Source organism: Tachypleus tridentatus, chromosome 11, assembly GCF_004210375.1.
Source record: "Tachypleus tridentatus isolate NWPU-2018 chromosome 11, ASM421037v1, whole genome shotgun sequence".
Taxonomy (NCBI): domain Eukaryota; kingdom Metazoa; phylum Arthropoda; class Merostomata; order Xiphosura; family Limulidae; genus Tachypleus; species Tachypleus tridentatus.
In genome coordinates, this window is record NC_134835.1 from 4,065,487 (window position 1) to 4,082,368 (window position 16,882).

General features: G+C 30.8%; 1 long non-coding RNA gene across 6 annotated transcripts; it reads left to right on the forward strand.

The window, feature by feature from the left end:
• The first annotated feature begins 517 nt into the window (after positions 1-517).
• Positions 518-15,589, forward strand: LOC143231618 (uncharacterized). 6 transcript variants are annotated; one of them, XR_013017069.1, is made up of 6 exons: positions 518-1,049; positions 4,906-4,979; positions 5,488-5,523; positions 9,257-9,322; positions 10,498-10,603; positions 14,012-15,589. It is a non-coding gene; the product is annotated as an uncharacterized LOC143231618 (long non-coding RNA). The 6 variants fall into 6 exon arrangements; XR_013017071.1 differs by having other exon boundaries at positions 14,879-15,589; XR_013017070.1 differs by having other exon boundaries at positions 10,498-10,554.
• Positions 15,590-16,882: the final 1,293 nt, after the last annotated feature.

Sequence of the window (16,882 nt, forward strand, 5' to 3'; positions counted from 1 at the left end):
AGGCAACGAAGAAACACCACAACAATATATCATAAAAGTTACGGAGTTCCGGAATAAATACTAAAAGCTGATAAAAGCTACGGAGTTACGGATTAAACGCTAAAAGCTGACAAAGTACAGAAACTAAAAGGTGTGAAATTTATGATGAGGCTACAGAAACCACAGTTCCATTTTTAAAGAGCTTTGATTTGAATTTAAAATATACAAATTGAAATATGTGTGAAAAAACATCTAATGTTTACGTTATTTTATTACAAAATAAGACATTGTTGTTCACAATAATACTTGCTAAATAATCACAATTATTGTTGTAAAAAATAGTTCAAACAACTCGCCTGGCAGGTAAATCATATATACGGAATTTAAAAAGTTTCTATTCTTCCCTTAAGTTTCCCCAATTTGAATTAAAATATTAAAAAATAAAAGCATCATAAACAAACTGTTTACATACTGGTTGGAACAGAATTACAAGAAAAAGAAAATTATTTATTTTCTCCCATGAAGATACCTAGGGGCTGAATATAAAAATCGTGGAGTTAATTACATCACAGGCCTAATATCAATGTCTTCTCACAAATATAGTTAATTGTGATCACACTCTATCAGTTTAGAAAACGTCTTCACCGTAAGATTCGTTGCTGTGACAAGCTGCTTATATAAAGATTGTGCTTATTGTGTTTGGTCGTCGGCAATGGATAGGACAAAGTATAGTTGATATAATATTGTACATGTTTGTTTTTGAAAAATTCGTGAGTGCTTACGAAGCACATGAGGAAGATATAGCACAGAGTGCTGGTTTTGTAACTGTGGCTGGAGGTGCAAGCAACCCTGTTAATGGAATTATCTGCAATTATTCAATGAGAGACTGGTCGTTCTGTGAGTCAGCCATTTTCTCTTGAAGTTATTCACCTCATGAACAATCTGAACCTGTTCATTCCGAGAAAGATTTTTATAGCCTTTTTCCACCACAGGATTTTCTCATGTTTCCCTGTACACCTCCTGCAGAGTCAGCTCGGTCTAATATTGCGTATTTAGGTATGATTTCTCAGGTATGTGATGTTTTATCCATTTTTATGATTTCCTACAATCCTCATCCTTTTTTGTTGTATGATAGTTCTCAGTTCTTCTTTACCATATTTAGTTTTCCCACTTTCTTTGGATATTAGGGTTCATACAAAGCATTGTACTTTATAGTTGGTTGAGAGTTCCAGCATGTCTTGCTTCCTATGTGCTGTGGACAGTTTGTTTGACGAACCAACAAGTAGCCTATCTGTTGTAAGACTCACAGGTGTTGGAATCCATTTTGCCAATTTGGGAGTATCCCCTGACTTCCAGTGCTTTTAACCCATGCCTCTGTATTATCCTTACTTTTGTGGTATTTATCTACCATACATTAACTTTCAGATACACTGTACGAAAGTCCTGAGGTATTTGAGGAACACCCTCTCCTTTGTTACTTCTAAGATAACTCATTTTTCATTCTCTACTCTCACCTTGCATACATAATATTTCTGTTGTTGAAACATACTGGGTCAAAATGCAGCCTTCTGCCAGATTTATTTGCTGCCCACTTGGGAAATCATGTGTAGCTCTGTTTCTTAGTATATTTTCAAACGTATTCCAGAGCCTTTGGAAATGTATGCTGGGAACACCTGCATCAACACTCTACCCTTTCATTTTTGGTAGCACATTTGCCACAGTTGGAATCAAGACAAGCCCCTATTCCTGTTTCCCATCCTAGTGCTCCCCAGCTTTTACCTGTTCCTCTTTCCAGGTGTTTTTTTCAGTGCAGATCATCATAATATCAACAGTACCAGTTGATAACTGGATGGGAGCTCAGTTGTGTGACTTTCTTCCCCTTGGCAGTGTTTCACCACAGATTGGTGGATTATTTGGACGTGTCCTATGCTTCCTTTACCTTCCTCTTTTTATCACAGATATCCATTTCTTTCCTTCCTCAGGATCCCATTAACAGCCAGCTTCTGTTGGAGGTAGTTCAAGACCTTCTGTCCAACAGAACATTGAATCTGGAAATCATCTCTTTCACAGTTTCTATTCCAGCTGTTTGTTGTTGTCATTAAAACTGAAGACTGGCTATCTGTCATAGTCTTTCAATCAGTTTCTCAGTCTCCTTTTTTTGTTTTATAATATAGAGTAAAAGCAAAAAAACATAAGTTTTTGCACATTGTAGTGAATATGTTTGACTTCCTCCTTCAATTATACTTTATCTGTATTGTGGAGGCAGGGCTGAATTATTTATTAGGCACAATGCCTAGGGCCTATGAAAACCATAGGTCCATGAAAATTTTCCTTAAAAGTTAATTTTTGGTTTAACTTATATGGCTGGTAGGGCCTACAAACAGTAGGTGCCTACGTCCTACAATCGTCTTGATACAGCATGGTGGAGGAACTTGGGATTGTTCTGGTTGTTTCCCATCAACTGTTTTTTGTGTATCTTATTCTGAAGATGTTATTTGTCTTAGGTTGGTTCTGGTCAATTTCTCTCCCATACACGTTGTTTCAATGCAGGTCATCAGGTTTTCTAAGTTGATATACCATTTTGAATTCTTAACATACGCTCTCTTCAGGAGTCAGGGGTTTGATATCCCTTCTGGTCTCATTAATTTTAGGTGAAGATGGTATAATCCTCATTCTACACCTACCCTCTATCTGTGTCAGTTTCCAGCAGTATAGATTTTGGATGTAATTGTCAAGTACAGTCCATCATGCCCTAGCCACTTTGTGTCTCGGGACACTTCCATTTTTCCCCAATACTAATTAGATTTACTTTTTAGTTTTTGTCTACCAGAATATACAACACATTTCCCAGATTGGTGAAGAGTACGGCTGGTTTAGAAGTATTGTAGTCTCCCACATCATGTCTTCATATCTAATTCTTTAGACTCAAGGTGTGTCCTTTGTACTCTTTCAAAGGGTGCTTCTTTTCTTCCCTTGCACCAATTCAGTGTGTGATTCTATCTGATTATATAAGCACAGCTAATGTACCATATTATAAGTTAGTTTTTCTATACATAAAATGTACTTCCTCTCCACTCAAAATGAGTGATTCAATTCTCCACTAAAACTCAAAACAGTAATTTGATAGAACTGAATAGAGGAAGTCGCACGTATAATGAGTGTATAGCACTTTTCTTTGTGGAAGATTATCCATGACAATTTGCATGAGAGACATTAAAATAAGTCATTTCCATAGGAAGGGAGGAAAAAGGCTTGTGGCATGTTTTTCTTTCTTTTTTTTCACATAAAGGGCAGCACTAAATGAGACAAGTTATATGAAATACATTTTCAGTATAGGAAACATAACTTTCACTGTTGCCCTGCTTAACATCTTATTTTGTTGAAAATCACCTATATTTTCATGAAAATTGGGATCATCTAGAAATTTTTCCCTCTCTCTAGTATGTTTTCTTGGCCTCCAAATTAACAAGGTGCCTTATATTCAATTTTATATTGTAAACCTTGATATGGATATGTCATCCAGTTGTAAAAGAGACCCAAGTCATCTCTCAGTCCTCACTTGTTAATTTGGAGGCCAAATAAACATCCTGGACAGAGGGAAAAATTTCTAGAAGATCCCAAAAGATTAAAAAGTCAGTTAGTTTAGTACAAAGGTAGATAAAAAAGATTGAAGTAGGCGATGCAACTTTGAACATTTTACAGTTTTAAGTCAGCTTTATCATACTAATAAGATATAGTGTATAATGTAAGACAGTAGTGAAAAGGAAAGGATGGTTTTCTGTGGACAAATATTTAGTCCCATCTTTTTTAAGTAAGGTGTACTTTCTCTGAATTCAGCTTGACAGTGAGGATGAATCACATGTATTAACCTGGTTTTGCTTGTGTTATTCAGTTGTTATAGTAGTGAGGTACAATGGAAGTATAATGTAAATACTGTGGGTCCTGGGACACAAACAGCACAGCATAAAGATAGACTTTAATACAATAACAGTTTCCTTACTTGACTATTTTCCATATATTGCAACAAAGGTATTTCTGTTGAATTAGACAATGACTGAAGATGGAAATTGGTCATTTAGCAAACACATTATGCTATGATCTTTTTATGAATGATTTATGGACAAAATTGAACGTGCTTTTGTTATTTTTTAAAGCTTTTAACATCTGGGGAAATAAGGTTAACACAGTATATGCAAATCAAGAAATTTGAAGAGTTTGGAAAATTTGTACCTTTTGGACCATCACACTTTGATGTTATTACCTTAAAATTGAAACTGTTTATTTAAACCACATCTGAAACATAAAACAATTTTTATCAAAATCTTATTTCAAAGATACCCAAGAATAATTAACTTCTTAAAGTTTTAGGTCAATTAGGAATTGTATTTTTGTTAATGAAATTTAGTTCTCTGTGAAGAGATTTATTTTTGTTGTTGATTAATTAATGAAATTCTTATTGTAGTTTTGTTCTTATTTATTTTTCAGTTGTGTAAATAATCAGAATACTTAATAGTCTTACACAGCATTATTTGTTTAAGGGTTCATTTATCTTTTGAGAACAAATTTCAGGTTTCTTGCTTCCCTTGGAACTATTTCATTGTAAATCATGTTCAGTTTTGATGGCCATAATAATGCATTATTATGAAAATACTTCTTTCATTGTTGTAAGTTTCTACAAAATGAGGTCAATCTTATTCCACACATTTTGATAAACTTTTCACACAATCTGCACTGCATTTGGAGGTTGGCTTTTTAGACTATGTTTAAGCAGATCAAAGACAAAAACGAAACAGCATTTATGCTTCAATGAAACTGAATTGTGCTGGCAATCCAAATATTTTATGTTAAGGCCTTCAACACATATGCAGATAATAATTATTCACTAATGGATATAAACTAAACTGAGTTCTTTTTTGTCTTCAATAGTGTTTGCTAATTCAGAACCTGTTAGAGGGTTTGAAGAAGGTACACTCCAGATGTTCTTTGTTGATCTTAGGCAGGTTAGTAAACCTTTACAAAACTCTACTATTTAAGTTCATATTAAAAGATATTACAAGTAATGTAAACATTGCTTTTGGACTAAATACATTTTATGTGGTTGCTGTAGAATAGTCTTTAATATTGTATACGTATGTAACATAGCCATACATTATGTATATAGATATGTAATTAACAGTTACATTACGGAAGACATTAAACCTTGAAGAATGATATATGCTCATAGGAAGAAAAGTATGCAACTCTCATGAAATGCCTTTCAAAAATGAAACTAGTTAATGAAATTATTTCCTTAAAACTTGATAACAAACTTTCATTAAAGTAAGTAGTTTCAGCAAAAGTTTTATTTTGTAAATAGTTTTTGGATTTTTCTAATAAAAATTCGTTATTTAATGTAGTTATTTACACTTGGACTCTGAGTAGTTCACATGCAAAGTAATTTTTACATAAAGTATAAAAATAATACTTTTTACCTTACCGCTTTTTACATTTCATTTGCATAACCTCTAGAACCTTACAAATGAACATCAGTTGCTGTTTTTTAAGGTAAATGTTTGTACTTTATTTTCTCTTTTATGCACTGTATTACTAACTCTATTTATCATCATCAACAGAGAGTGCAGGGAAATGTTTTTAAAATTAACAAAAATGTGTACATACCTTTTACATCTTTATAGAAATTTATTAGTATAGTCATCTTTTTCACATATTTGTAATATAACATCTTTATCTTTTCATTTATAGTTTATTTTTAACTCTCCTTTAAAATTCTTTGTCACTATTTATTCTGATATGTTAACTGATACCAATAGGCCTTTTATGAAGAAGTTATTTTGACAAATTCCCCACATAGATGTGTTGCCAAAACAGGATGGCTGTTATAGATACCATCTTGTTTATAAAGCTTTCACAATCCATGTAACAAGTTAAGCTTATAAAAACCATTAAATCGCTCAAATAGGATTTTTAAAACATAAATTATACATAGTCAACTAAAATATAAAAATTAGATTTAATTACAGTTCAACTGTCTCTAACTATAGCATTTTGAGGTAACAAACCACTGTAAGTGCTGTAGACAATAGTACTGCAGGCTGTTACTTTGACTTCAGTACAAAAACTGTACACCAATTTCATATTAACTGTTGGTGGAGTGAGTGTACACTAAGCTCTTTATAACAGCTTTGCACAATTGTATTAACTAATTACTTGTACATCATAAATTTGTTTCAGTAGAGAAACAAAAGTACAGAAGATTGGCACAGCACCATAAAAGGCTGTAAAATCTATTTATCTTTTGCAGTGGATTCAGTTCTAAGACTGCATATATTGTATGTCTCAAAAGGACATGTGAAAATACATTGGCATCTAGACAGTTGTATGCATTGCGAGCTTATGTGTTTACAGTCAGTTTCTGTTAAATTGGAGATTTTTTTTATATAACTTGAATCATGTGACAAGCAAACTATTTGTTTTAAATGTTTCTGTTGTAACAAAGAATTAAAACTTGGATAACATGAACATTAAATTATATACTATAATGTTAATTTCATTCACATGCATGGATTGTAAAGATGTTAAATTTTGTACATAATTCAGTAATTTGCATATACATTAATTTTAAAATGCTCTTCTTCTGATCAGATAAACAGATATGACTTTCAGTGTTATTTTGTTTATCAACACTACTCATCATTGAGTTTCTGATGTGAATACTTAAGACTATGTCATTTAAATGCTTTTGTGTGCATTTTAATGTGGAATTTTTTGCCTGTTGGCTTCAGTCAAGAACACTTTTTATATATCTGGCAACCAAATACACGTGATTTACATTCATTGTCAGTGACATCCGTCAATGTATTTATGGCATTTGTACTTGTGATTATAAATGTCACACATGTTTGTAATTGATACATTTTTTGTTGACTTCGCTCTCTTGAACTTCGAGTAATCCAGTTACATGTCTTATCACAGCTGTATGTGAGAGTGACTTGTTTTGTCACGTAATTCTTGGAATTGCAATATCTTCATGAAGTTATTTGCTTTTATTCTCTTTTTTCTATATATTTTTTCTGTTGACTAAATCACTGGACCTTTCTACAGGCTTTAAAAGAATTTCAAAGTAATTGTTAATCAGATTGTTTACTTCTGCTATAATTATTTTGGTGAACTTTGTATTTGGTCATTCTAATTTGCTTGAGAAACATCTCTAGAATAATTTAGAATCCTCCTTTCTTAGTCTTGCCTGGAACATCAGTCTAGTCTAGTTATCTGAATGGTAAAGGGTGAACAAGTTTTTGTATTTGTCTAGTTCATCCCATAGTTCTGATGTTCATGAACTGTCATAGTTAGTAACCTGTATGGTCACTTCTGTCTGATTGTTAAATGAGAACTTTTTTTTTTTTATTAACTACTAGATACTAGTTACTCATTACTTTTTATCCTGTGTTTTGACTAATAATCTGCTTCCATATTCTTGGAAATCTCAAAGAACTATTTATTTAGTGGTCGTGGCTGAAAATCAGTCATTAGTCTTTTTGATACAGAGACTGGTTTATATATATACAGTAGTTTTAATATTCAGTGACCATCATGGAGGTCTGTTTTCTCTTTTTTTAACTTAAGGGAGTTTCAAGTTTGTATTATGTGAATTTTTTTGCATATTGCTTTTTCTTTGTATTAGAGGATGTGTGTCTCAGGTTAATAGGCTGGCTTTTATTGGTCACTAGCCATTGTTAGGGAAGGTTGCATAAAGTTGTACTTGCACAGGTCTCATGCTTGTCTAGGTACAAGGAAGCACTGTGCTGGTCTACAGTATATGGAATCCTCTCTTACTTCACAAAAGAAATATTGTTTTTATAAACACCTAAAGTTAAAAGGACAAAACAGTTACATTATTTAACTAGTGTTTCAAGCAACTGCCCTTCATTAGGTTTGATATTATTTAAGGTTATTTACTTTTCTCAAGTTTCAACATAACTGTTCATTGTTATTTGTGAATCTTTTCTACTTTTAGAAAGAAATTAAGGATGTTTATTGGATAGCATTGTTAAATTCTATAACAGTGTGACATCATTCTTAGTCCTAGAATTAATGACCTTTGTGCATCTCTTAAAAAAATTTCAAAACAACTTTGTAATTTTTTTTATTAATAACCTATATTTTAATTCATTTTTTCTATTTCCAGTATATTAGTATTGTTTCCTACATATTAATATCACCTATATTTTAATTCATTTTTCTGTTTCCCATATATTAGTATTGTTTCCTATATATTAATATCACCTGTATTTTATTCATTTTTCTATTTCCCATATATTAGTATTGTTTCCTATATATTAATATCACCTATATTTTTATTCATTTTTCTATTTCCCATATATTAGTATTGTTTCCTATATATTAATATCACCTATATTTTAATTCATTTTTCTATTTCCCATATATTAGTATTGTTTCCTATATATTAATATCACCTATATTTTTATTCATTTTTCTATTTTCCATATATTAGTATTGTTTCCTATATATTTCTTTACATTATCATTTTCTGTAATACCCGTTCCTTTTTATTTTTCTATTCTGTGAAAACTGTTTTAACATCTTTTTAACTGTTGTCTGCCATCTTTCATGTGAAGCACACATTTTTTTATGTACATCTAAACATGACAGGAATGTCTTCTGTTATTATTGACATAAATGACATCAACATCTGTACTTGTAATGTGCCCTACTAATCATTGCTCTTTATTATCCTAAAAAAGAATAGTCAATCGAGTTAAAATATTTTATGTCACCTTTATTGGGTTATATGTTGTACTGATAAAGATTTGAGCACTCATTCAGCTTTACATGTACATAAACAGTCAAAGGATTTTTAGGCTTGTTTGGCCTGCTTGAAATGAATAGTGTATTTTGTTCAGTTTAAATTCTTGCTCTTGCTCAGTATGTTAGTTATTGATATTTCTTTTCCAAAAGTTTAGTGATGTATTTGAAAGCCACGCTGTGTAACATTGAATAGATTCAAAATAGTTATTTGTATCTGAATAGACCTATTCACCTGAAAGTTCCATCAGTCTATAGAAATACAGAGATAAAAGTTACAGTTTTGTAAATCACCTTTTGAGTATATGTATAAAGATTGACTCTGCTTACTGTTAATAGGAAGATTTTGAATTTTTCATAAAACATTAAGTTATGAAGTACTTTATAAAATGATAAGCGTAGTATGAGATGGACTTAAAAATTGAAATAACTTTATTTTAACTAAACATTTTAGTAAACTGAAAACATTGAAGATCTACATGTTGCATTCTTTGGAAATAAGAAGCTTTATGGCTGTCAGGTATTTACAGTATTAAAGAGTATAATGTGTGTGGTAGAAGGAACACTCTAAATGTCCCTCTGGTGTTAATATATATAATAAACAGTTTGTGTCATGCTTCTTTGTTTCAATAGTAATGGTCTACAATTTATATCATTGTTTTGTAACAAAACTACCAATTGATATTGTTAGGTCAACTATGGTATTTATGTTGTGAATGTTTAATATACGTATTGGTTTGTTTTTTATTCTTGTTAACTTTGGTGATAGAACAAAACAATTTAATTCAGAAATTATTTAGATTTAGAATTGATATTTTGTCTTTATTGAGCTTAGAGTAAGTTACTGCACAGTACATTTTAAGCTTAATTATAAAACAAATGATACCCTAGGCTCACTTATTGCACCATGATAAGTTAAATAGTATTTTATTTATATTTTTTTCAGTTGTTTAGTAACATTGAGGTATAGACAAAAGTAAGATAAAAGTTACCAAGGGTTTCAGTGGAGTAGTATTTCAACTAAGCCTTTGTTACAATAATGTTTTACACCCAATGCTTATATTTAGGCCATTAAATGCACCTTCTGTTACTAATGTTAAGATCAGATGATAGCTAGTTGTGTCTAAGTGTGAATGTAAAGGACGTAATTCCCTCTAGTCTTACACTGTTAAATTAGGGATAGCTAGCTGACTTCCGTCTAGTCTTACACTGTTAAATTAGGGATAGCTAGCTGACTTCCGTCTAGTCTTACACTGTTAAATTAGGGATAGCTAGCTGACTTCCATCTAGTCATACACTGATAATTAGGGATAGCTAGCTGACTTCTGTCTAGTTTTACACTTCTAAATTAGGGATGGCTCGTGCAGATAGCCCTCGTGTAGCATTGCATGAAATTCAAAAACAAACAAACAAACATAATTCAAGATGTATTAACTGTGGAAACTCTACCAAGTAAAATAGTTCCATATATTTTTCGATATCACATCTTCCAATTATTTTAGTTTAGTCACAGAGTCCATCAGTCTCCTTTCACTAAAATTGATTTCTTATTATTACTTTCTGACTTATGGTGTACAATTCCTTCTTTTCTTGTAATTTTTGTTAGTTAATTTAGGTATAACAGTTTACTTTATTTTGGTGCAGTGGAATTTTTCTTGCAGAATTTTTGTTGTTATATTTTCTTATAACTTCTAGATCTTTTCTTGACATGGGACTGGGCAACCTACTTTCATGACTGTGGACAAGAAAATAGTTAGAACTTAAGGGTAAACCCACAAGTTGCTGTAGTTCTGCTTGAAAAGTAAGTGGCAGATATAAGTAATCAAAGTTTATTTTAAATGTCACAATTATACTGTTTTATTATAAATTGTTAGTCTTTCCAATAATTGTTATGCATGTTTTGATTTTTGAAAAAAGAAAATGAAAACATATAGCCACCTTAAAAGTTGTATGTTCACTTACCTAGTTATATGTTGCCCTTAAGATACCTGATACTATTGATGTCTTACTCCAAGACATGTCCTGCAAGATGTCATGTTTCATTTTTTAAATTAAAAGTTAAGTCTTATTTAGTTTCGCAACTAGCCTTTAACAGGTGTAAATTCAAATTTAGAAAGAATGAAGGTAAGATGATAAATAGTTGTAGACTGTGAATAAAGTAATGTTTTATTTTTTCTTTCTTTAATGTTAGTTTATTTTTAGTATTGGTTAAATTGTTTGATTATTATATATTTGTTTATGAGGATTATTTTGCATTGTTATCTTAAGGTATGTGTTTAGAACAAAACTAAACCTTTTAAGCAGCTGAATCTTGTGTTTGGGATTATAGCAAAACATTTGCTTGCATTGAGGGTTCCATGACACCCTTCTGATCATCATTAGTATGGTGATACGTTAGACGTACATAATATTCATTACTCATTTAATTTTTATTTGAACTATATAGGTATTTTGTCTTGAGACAGAAGTTGGAAAAAGTTGTAGATTTTATTACCAAAAAGTTTCTCTCCATAGATGTTTTGTATCATTGTAATATATTAAACATAACCTGAGAATTCTCTGTATTAATACCATAATTATTAATGAATCAATTTTAACTGTCGAGAGTTTAATAATAGTTGAATGTCTGTTGTGTTGTCAGTTAATCATACATGCATACAATTTGCACATATTCACAAGATGATAGGTTCCAATGTTTTAAATTAAATAAACACTCTTAGATTCTCATCTCCACGTGTAATGTGAGAGTAATAAAACATTGAATACAAAGTAGATAAATATTATCAATATATTATTTTTCTTAGGTAGAAAGAAATAAAATCTTAAATTTATGGTATAATGTTTATAACTAAAATTCTATTTTACATTTTGAAGTTAATAATCATGATTGTGTTAGTTAATTTAGCCATAATTAGTTTCATTTAATAGAAAACCACTTAAATTCAGAATGCTTGTTTATTCATATATTTAACAGTGCTTACCACAAATTTGCACAATTAATTGATACTTTCTTGCATATAAATATGAGAGTTTTCCTTCACCTTTTTTTAATGACAACTAGGTGTCTAGGCTTTTCATAATGAAAGAACACCTCATATCTGTTAAAGCATATCTTGTTAGTTGGCATAACAAAGAATATAGGTACTTGTAGGAATATCATGAAGTATATATTTTGTATAGGCTGATCTGTAAGTAATTTTGAAAATTTTATATTTAAGGTTGTTCTATGTGTAAGCTTCTTTATAGTAGAAGTTATATATGGTTTTAACTATCAGCTTTGAGTTGTACTTATGAGAAAAAATTCATGTTTTTTTTGTTTGTATTGAAATATCCTTAAGTCATTTAATCAAAGTAATTTTTTAGAAATATGTAAAGCATATAAGTGTTTGAGTAATTTTGCACAGTAATTATATGTGTTTAGAAGTTACACTGTGCACAAAAGAAGCTTCTCCACTACAATAAAAATACAACTGTTCATGAGTAATTTGTTGATCCTGATTCTAAAAATTGTTGAATATTACTGATCACCTCTAGTTTTTGAGCTATGTTAGGTTTATTCTAAATATTCTTATATATTGTGAAAATAACTCTCTCTGATAACTTTATTTATTCATTGAAAATTGCATTTAAGAATGTTCAAAAACAACATGTAATTATATACTGAAAATACACTTAAGCTATGTTTAAAACTTTCATCATGGTATTATTTTTTATTTCTTTTTACAAAATACCTGACTGACTTGTTGCATCTTTTATGTATGTTGTTAGTTTCATGCTATAAGAATCAACAGTAATCTTCCGTCATCACAGGATTCCACTGTCTTTCTTGATGTTACTGTTCTATTATAAACATATCTTGAGGGAAGTGCTCACCAAGATTATTGCTCACTGCATCTAGATCTGCTTAATTAAAAGTGTGAGAAGTGTAACTTTTGTGACATCTTGGACCCAGTTTTCCTCTTGTTCTCAGGGATATCATCAATCATCACAACATAATTTTCATCTCTGTAAATTCCTAAGAAAATTTTAACAACCAGTTTGAGTGATTTCCTAGCAGTAAGTTCTTTCTGACTGAGTAATGTTTCAAAATCACCATTCATCAGCACTTCCCAAATCTGTGGCCCAACAAAGATACCACCTTTTAGTTTTTACTTCACTAACTTTTTGAAACTTATAAGACAGATGGAGTGATGGAAGAAACATATCTTGATGATTCACTGAAAGTTGGAACTCAGCTTTCTGTTTTCCTGGAACGTAATTCTCTCACTGGCCATTCCATGTTTTTTTAAATGAATTTTATGATATCGGCTATCCCAGACAGACAAAAAGCTACAGTGTTTGGTATACTCACTTTATGGAGTTGGCAGTAGTGGATATTTTATTGCTACAAGTATAAGCTGCATGTTCTGTTGTGTTCACAGCATTAATAATAGGAACCAATGGCTTAGTGTTCCCATTATGTAAAAGCACAGTTTTCACACTAACTTTAGATGTATTGGTAAAATGTTTTCTTTCTTGAGAGTATATTCAGTACTTGATTCTTCAATTAGTGCATCAACATTTGTACAGAAACGCAAAGTATCTTGCATGCTGTAGTGAGAAGCAAGACTTTTGTGATAAATTCCATTGCCATAAATGAAAGTTCCCCATGCTGTTTCAGTATAAAACAAGTCACAAATCTGATCATTTAGCTCATCTTGTGTGATCAGATGAGGCAGTTTATGCTGAGATACCACAGGGGTAAAATTACTAAATGAAGGAAGTAAAGATGATTCATTGTCTTTTTCGCAGTATAACTTCTATTTCCCACTTTGCTGCTGGACACAAGAAAATCATCCATATGAGATACTGGTTTCATCACAGATGCAATCTCTGGATATTTAGTGTATTGTTTAGTTTTGTCTGAATATCCAGAAATATTAATGCAAAAATAACAGTTTGTTAGATGATCTTTGGGCTCACACTGTATCATTGAAATTGTCAATGACACAATTGCTCTTCTTTTATTTAGCCACTGTGTGAAGCCAGATTTGGAAACTGTACAACACAAATGTAGCATAAACTGTTTAGGTGGTTTTTGGACTTTACTTGAAGTGAAAGCAGCCAGTACATCAAATAATTATCTAAAAAGTATAAAAGAATTATTTTTAGAGAACTAGTTTAAAATATTTTAAAAACAAAATTTTAATTTTATTTGATTATATCACAGGTATGATGTGAGGAAGATGGACTTTGTTTTGAGTGTGCACAGAGCCAGACAAAGTAATCAACTGAGTGAGGGAGTGAAAAGCAGTTGAGAAAAGGTGAACATGGGAATGAAGCAAAATTTGTGCAAGTCATTATAATTTTATCAGGAACAAATAGCATATATGAACAATATATATGGAGTTTTACACCAATACAACACAGTTACTGTTCGAAGCTATCAAAAATTTATTCCTTTTGTTCATTAAACTTTCTATGTAAACTTAATTTCACAGTATAAACCTATTGAACTGAACTGATTGTATGGTATTACACATATTGTTGATAAAGTAGTGAGATACTACAGTATCTTAAAATCTAGAGGTGTTGGACAAATTCTGATTACATATCTGAAACCAAAACTCTTCAATTACCAAGAATCACTTGAGTTTTCTCTAGTAGCAAATGATTTGTTATGCAGTGTTACCTAAAACATTGTTTAGGGCAAATTTGTGTGTGTGCAGACTTGTAAAAGAATTGATTGATTGATGAATTTGTGTTATAAAGATAAAAAGGTTTTTTTTTTGTTTTTTACTTTACAATGGTGTGTTTACACTTTATATTTTATAATGCATGCTTTTGAACCAATTTCAATGTTTATTTATGAAAAGTGTATAACTACCTTTCAAGTTGTTTTAGAAATAAAATTGTTGCTAAAAAATACAAGTTTCAAATAATGCAACATTTTTTCAAAGGGTCTTGTTTTTTTTTAGGAGGTCTTGTTCAGGTTTGTGAATGAAAAGGATAATATAATTTACTAATTTTTTAAAATATTATTAATTTGACCTATCCATACTTTTAGCGTGAATTAATGTCCTTTACTCCCTTAAAGATGAGAGAAGGAGACAAGGAGAAAAATATATTTTCAGCATTAGAAAAGAATCAATGAGAGAAGAAGAAGTTAGTAGAAACTGTCCTAAAACAGCTCAGACAGTTAACATCAAACAGTGATTAGTGTAGTTGTAGTTAATTCTTCCCTTTGTTACATATTTTGGTTTCCTAAAATTAATGGCTTGATGGAAAGTATCCATTCTGTTTTTTGTGTGTTTAATGAATTAGTAAAATGTGACTGTTTAATGTCAAGAACATTGATATCAATTATTCTGAGAAGTGAGTGAACCAGGCTTTCAGTTAACATTAATAAAATATAAAGATTCTCATCATTACCACAGTTTTGTTAAAAATGGATAGTTCTAGCAGCAGAGCTTACCATATTAATATCTGCCATAAAAGGAAATTAGGCCAAGAAGTGCACTTTCTACTTATTTCTCACAAAATGTATTGACCAATTTTTAATTGTTTGGCAAGAAAGTTTTAAAATTTTGTGAGAGACAAAAACGTTTATGACACTAAATTATTAAAATTATTTGACCCATGTGTTACTTTATTTCTCAGTTTTAAATCACTTTTTGTTTAACCCATTATTGTGTTATAGAATAGAGAAAGAGTGTGATTCTGAGGGAAGTTTGACATTGTAATTAAATTGTGATCATAACACAAATAATAAAAAAAGACATTAAACACGGGTCAGTGTTGTCTGGCAGATTTTAGTGTATTAGTCTATTAATAATTATACCTTGATTGAAATTATAAGTAAAATATTACAATATAAGACAAATACTGAAATATTTGCTAATATAAAAATAATAAAATTCATAAGGTTATTGCTTTACAATACACGTGTTTTACTTAAGTTCACGGGTCGAGCTTGGCCCTGAGATTAATGTGCTAAATTGGACAGCTGAGGTTCCGTGGGTCACGTTCAATTATCATCAAAATCAAATTATAAAACACGCTCCGCACTTTCGAACTTTGGATGTATTATAAGAGTGACGGTCAGATTCTGCTATACGATCTCAAAGGATTTGTTTGTTATGAATTTCACGCAAAGCTATATGAGGGCTATCTGTGAAAATATTCAATAAAATAATTCCATGATATACAATAATTATATAGATTCATGAGATGTTCTTTATATTTCTTTGAGTTTATGAATACAATTATAATTATGACCATCATTCTACTGAAGACTCGATCACACGAGTGACAGATTTAGTACAATTTGAAACCATGATGTGTAGAGTCACAAGATGCTCACAATCACCTGCAATACTGCTGTGATGCTAGAAAGCTGCCAACAGGAGCTGCGATTGGACGAGGTTTCAGGATTCCCACCTTTCTTCTTGGTGAAATATAAGATCGAATTTGAGTTTCTGAGCAGTTCCTCGCGGTCACGAGTCTCGTAACGTTGTTTCTCCTTTCCATCTTTATAAGGTAAGTTATTTTTTAATTTAAAAAATACAATGGAAAAAAACCTTCAAGGTTTTATTCAAAGTTAGGAAAATTATGGTGTCTACAACAAAGGTACATACGAGAAAATTATTAACCTTTTGTATCAGTCTAAACCTCTTGTTTATTTAACTTAGTAAATATTATAATAATGGGTACATATTCTCCTGAGACAGCAAGCATATATATGCATAAAACTATGTTTATACACTTCGTAGACTGAAAAATACGTTATGTTTTCAATGACATAACATGTTTTAAGTTTCAACGACATTATATATTATATTTTTAACAAATTTGTATAATACATTTTCACAAATCTATAGGAAATGTTCGAACAATTTTTTTTCGATATATGTCTTATGTAAGCAGCAGGCATTAGGGCTTATTACAGAATATGAAGTATTATATATAACTTTAAATGTTACACAAGAGATGGCATCACTTATCTACGACATAAATGAATGTTACACAAGAGATGACATCACTTATCTACGACATAATTTTGGATGTTACACAAGAGATGACATCACTTATCTACGACATA